This window comes from Nannospalax galili, unplaced genomic scaffold, assembly GCF_000622305.1.
Source record: "Nannospalax galili isolate Female #2095 unplaced genomic scaffold, S.galili_v1.0 scaffold278, whole genome shotgun sequence".
Taxonomy (NCBI): Eukaryota; Metazoa; Chordata; class Mammalia; order Rodentia; family Spalacidae; genus Nannospalax; species Nannospalax galili.
The window spans coordinates 14,927,423-14,932,974 of record NW_008347536.1 but is presented as its reverse complement, the minus strand read 5'-3'; the positions used below and the strand labels follow the sequence as shown (position 1 = coordinate 14,932,974).

Here is a 5,552-nt window from a genome sequence, read left to right as displayed (position 1 = left end):
GTCACAGTTGGTTACTTTCTGAGATCCTTGGCATCTGAGCATGGATATAAAATCATCAGGTAGATTTCAATGGTAATTTTTTTCACCTCTACTAATTAATATGAAGCATTTTTCATGCGTCTTCCTCAAATATAACTCACTTTTTAAATTTGTTGATTTTTGTGTGTGTATTTCATACAGAACATCCCAAACAATCTTATTCATCTGTATACTCATATCCCAAATGGCACTCTTCCATAACCCACCCACCCACTGGAGCCTATATACTCTGTCATCCCTGTTACTGTCCACTGTGTTGTTGGCGTCCCCAGATGTTCCCCAGTACTTTTCTATCCACTGAATCTAGTCAGCCTATCTAGAGGTCCTTATTTTAGGAAGATCAGCTGTTCCTCATCTAGCAGCAATCAGTTGTCAACATTCCTTTAGATAAGATTGGGGTCTGCTGTTCATTTTTCCAGGTCCATGCTGGGTTACTATCTGGGAGTCTCTTGGGCTACCCTGGCCAGCCACTCAAAGGAAGGTAGCTCCTATCTGGCATTGTTTCTTGTTATGTAGCCTTTAGCTATACACATGGACTCTTAAAGAATTATATTGACCGCTTTAATCTTTGGTTATACTTTCCTTTTGGGTATTTAAGGCCATACAGTAGGCCCAGAAAAACCGATTTATTTTTACTCTTAAGGCTGTTTGAGGAACTGTTCCTCAGGGGTCACATGGGCTTGGGAGGAGCCCCTGGCTCCTTTCTTTTACCAGTTCCATCTATATGAAGATAAGTCAAAGGTCCTGCTCGACCATGACTGGCTTCACTTGGACACAAGGAGGAAATGTTTCCTCTGTGTTGACTCTCCTCTTTGTAGACCAGACACTGGTTCAAGTCCATTTGATGGTGTCTCCATGGCCTCCTTGATCAAGAGGACAGGTGACTCACCACAGTTACAGGATATTTTGAGAGATGCTCATAGTCCCCTGGAACTTAGTCGAACTAGGAGGGCAAGGAGCAAAAAACTGTCCTTTATGTCCCTCTGACCAAATTAGTATAGGCCTCAAAGTATGGCTGTTAAACATCCAAGGTTAGTTCCACCAGTCTGGTACTTTTAATTACCATGTGCCATGTAGATAGAGCTTGGGCAAAGACCAAGTGTTCTCAGATAAAACTTGCCTAGATATATATTATATTCCTTGAGCTAGTTGTATGTATAATTTGTCAGGTTGTTCTATTAATATGGTTCCTTCTGTGTTTTTTTTTAACTAGATAGGCATTATTTATCTCTCACATTGTCTAATCCTTCCACCATGATTTACCCCATTTAAAGTGCCCCCATTTTCCCCATTTCTCCCTTAATAATATCCTTCTCCTATGGTCCCACCTCTCTTGAGCTCCTTCTTTCCCTTTATCCCCAAGGTTCCTTGTATAACCTTCCCTCCCCCCTCCCCTTAAAATAACCCCATTTTTATCCATATCTCCTTTATTAAGGCCTGTTTCCTATTGCTCTTCTCTTTCAGATTCTTTCTTTTCCTTTACCTCTCTGGTTCCTCTTCACTATCCTGGTTCGTGTAGTTATATCTGGATACATACTCACTTAAAAGGATTTGGTGCTAGGATCCACATATGAGGGAGAACATACGTCATTTTTTTGTTGTTGTTGTTTAGTTTTTTCTTTCTGAATCTGTGTTTCTTTACTTAGTGTAACAGTTTCTAGTTCCATCCATTTACCTGCAAATTTCATGATTTCATCTTTCTTTATTGCTGAGTAAAACTCCATCGTATAAATGAACCACATTTTCATTATCCACTCGTCAGTTGAGGGACACTTAGGTTGCTTCCATTGCTTAGCTATTGTGAAAAGAGCCACAACAAATATGGATGTACAAGTGTCTCTGCAATAAGATGAGTTCTTTGGGTGTATGTAAGGAGTGGTATAACTGGGTCAAATGGTAGTTTTTTAAGAGTTCTCCACACTGCTTTCCATAGGGGTTGTACAAGTTTGCAATCCCACCAGCAGTGGATGAGTGTTCCCCTTTCCCCACATCTTCTCCAAATTTTGGCATCATTTGTTCTCTTGATCTTAGCCAGTCTGATTGGGGTAAGATAAAATCTTAAAGTGGTTTTAATTTGCATTTCCCTAATTACTAATGATGTTGAACACCTTTTAAGATGCTTCTTAGCCAGCTTTATTTTTTTTTCTGAGAACTCGCTGTTCAACTCCTTAGCCCATCTTTCAACTGGGTTACTTCTTTTCTTGATTCTTTGTTTTTTTAAGTTCGTTATATATTCTGATTGCTAAACCTGTCAGATGTGTTGCTAGTGAAGATTTTCTCCCATTCTGTGGGTTTTCTCTTTACTTCCTCAGTTGCTTCTTTTGCTGTACAGAAGCCTTTTAGTGTAATTAGGTCCCATTTGTTGATTCTTGATCTTGTTTCCTGAGCAACTGATGTTCAGTTTAGAAAATCCTTTCCTATACCTATATCTTATAGGTTATTGCCAATGTTTCCTTCTAAGTTTCAGAGTTTCAGGCTTCACATTGAGGTCTTGATCAATTTGGAGTTTACTTTTGTGTAAGGTGAAAGATAGGGGTTTAGTTTCATTCTTCTACAGGTGGAGATCCAGTTTTGCCAGCACCATCTGCTGAACATGCTATCTTTCCTTCAGTGAATGTTCTTGGCCCCTTTGTCAAATAACAGGTGGCTGAAATTGCATGTACTCATATTTGGGTCTTTTGTTCCATTGATCTGCAGGTCTATTTTTGTGCCAGTAACATGTTGTTTTTATGACTATAGCTCTGTAATACAGTTTAAAATTTGGTATAGTAATCATCCCAGCATTGCTCTTAGTGCTCAAGGTTACCTGAGGTCTTTTGTGCTTCCATATGAATCTTAGGATGTTTTTTTCCAATTCTGTGAAAAAGTCATAGAGATTTTGATTGGCCTTGCTTTGAATCTATAAATGGATTTTTGTAGGATGGCCATTTTCACAATATTAGTTCTTCCAATCCATGAGCATGGGAGGTCCTTCCATCTTCTGATGTCTTTCTCAATCTCTTTCTTTAAAGTTTTAAAATTTTCATTGTAGAATTCTTTAATGTCTTTGGTCAGGTTTATTCTGAGATATTTTATTATTTTTTTGCAGCTATTGTGAAAAAAAGTGTTTCCATGTACTCTTTCTCTGATTTTCTTGTTACTGGTAGATAGGAGACTACAGACTTTTGTAACCTGCCACTTTACTGAATGTATTACTAATTTCTAGGAGTTTTCTGTTGCAATTTTTGGCATCTCTTAGATATAATATCATATCATCTGCAAAAAGAGATAATTTGATCTCTTCCAATTATTACTCCTTTAATTTCCTGCTCTTGTCATATTGCTCTTGCAAGAGTTTCAAGCACTATGTTAAAAAGGAGTAGAGATAGTATACAGCCTTGTCTGGTTCCTGATTTTAATGGGAATGCTTCCAGTTTTTCTCCATTTAGAATGATGTTGGCTGTGGGTTTGTTATATATGGCTTTAATTATGTTGAGCTATGTTCCCTCCAGTCCAATTCCCTCTAGGACTTTGAACATAAATGCATGTTGAATTTTGTCAAAGGCCTTCTCTGCATCTATTGAGATGACCATGTGGTTCTTGTCTTTGAGTCCATTTATATGATATATGACATTTATTGACATATGTATATTGAACCATCTCTGCATCTCTGGATAAAGCTGACTTGATCGTGGTGGATGATCTTTTTGATGTTTGTCTATAGGCGGTTTGCAAGTATTTTGTTGAGAATTTTTGCATCTATGTTCACTAGGGATATGGGTCTATAGTTTTCTTTTTCGGTTGTATGTTTACCTGGCTTTGGTATTAGAGTGATGCTGGCTTCATAGAAGGAATTTGGAAGTTCTCCCTCCATTTCTATGTTTTTGAATAAATTAAGTAGTATTGGATATAGATCTTCTTTAAATATCTGATAGAATTCTGCTGCAAATCCATCAGGTCCTGGGCTTTTTTCAGTCAGGAGGTTTTGTATTACTGTTTTAATTTCCTTATGTGTTATGGATCTGTTTATGTTGTTAATTTCTTCTTGGTTTAGTTTTGGTGGTTCCCATGCCTTTAGGTACCCATCCATTTCTTTTAGGTTTTTACAATTTAGTAGAGTATAGGTTTTTAAAGTATTCCCTTATAATGTTCTGGATCTTTTTGGTGTCTGTTGCGATGCTTTCCCTTTCATTTCTGATTTTGTTGATTTGGAGGTGCTCTTTCTTTCTTTTGGTTAAGTGTGCTAGCAGTTTGTCAATCTTGTTTATCTTTTCAAAGAACAAGCTCTTGGATTTGTTGATTCTTTGTACTGTTTTCTTTGTTTATATTTCATTAATTTCGCCTCTGATTTTTGTTATTCTTGTCTTCTGGGTTTGGGTTTCATTTGTTGTTTCTTTTCAAGTGTCTTGAGTTGCAATGTTAAGTCATTTATTTGTGTTCTTTCTGTTTTTTTTTTTGATGTAGGCACTTAGAGCTATAAACTTCCCTCTAAGGACCACTTTCAGCATGTCCCAGAGGTTTTGTCGTGTTGTACTGTCCTTTTCATTTAATTCCAGGAATATTTTTATTTCTTTCTTAATTTCTCTTTTACCCATTCCTCATTCAGGAGTGTGTTGTTTAACCTACATGTGTTCATGTAGTTACTAGGGTTTCTCCCAGGATTGATTTTAAGCTTTATTATATTGTGGTGTGATAGAATGCATGGAATTATTTCAATCTTTTCCTATTTGTTGAGGTTTGTTTTGTGCCCCAGTATATGGTTGATTGTGGAGAAAGTTCCATGGGGCACTGAATAAAAGCATATTCTTTGGCCCTTGGGTGGAATATTTAGTAGATGTCTGTTAGGCCCATTTGATGTATGGTATTGTTTAATTCAGATGTCTCTCTGTTAATTCTCTGTCCTGTTGACCTATCTAATAGAGACAATGTGGCATTGAAGTCCTCTACTATTAATGAGTTGGGATTAATCTGGGTCTTAAAGTCCTGTAGAACTGTTTTTATGAAGTTGGGTGTACCACAGTTTGGTGAATATATGTTCACAATTGTTATATCTTCTTGGTCTTTTGTTCCTTTGATCAGAATGAAGTGACCCTCTTTATCTCTTCTAATTAAAGTCTATTTTATCAGTTATTAGAATTGCAATGCCTGCTTTTTTCTTAGTACCATTCACTTGGTATATTTTTTCCCATCCTTTCACCTTAAGGTAGTACCTGTCCTTGAAAGTGAGATGAGTTTCTTGCAGACAACAAAAAGATGGGTTTTGTTTCTTAATCCATTCAACTAGTCTGTGTCTTTTGACTGAGGAGTTCAGTCCTTTGATAGTTAAAGTTATTAATGAAAGATGTGCACTGATTCCTGTCATTTTTATTTCTGTTCACATTCTAGATATAGCTGTGCATTTCCACAGTTACACCTTCATTGAGTTTCTTTCTGTAACCCCTTAGGTATAGTTGTTCCTTTCTTCAGCTCTTTGTATTGTTTCAAGAACTCTCTGAAGGGCTGGTTTTGTGGACATGAATTCTTTCAGCCTATTT

General features: G+C 36.9%; 1 protein-coding gene across 3 annotated transcripts in view; it reads right to left on the bottom strand.

The window, feature by feature from the left end:
* Positions 1-5,552, bottom strand: part of Xrra1 (X-ray radiation resistance associated 1) — a 76,938-nt gene that overhangs the window by 61,888 nt on the left and 9,498 nt on the right. The window lies entirely within an intron of this gene.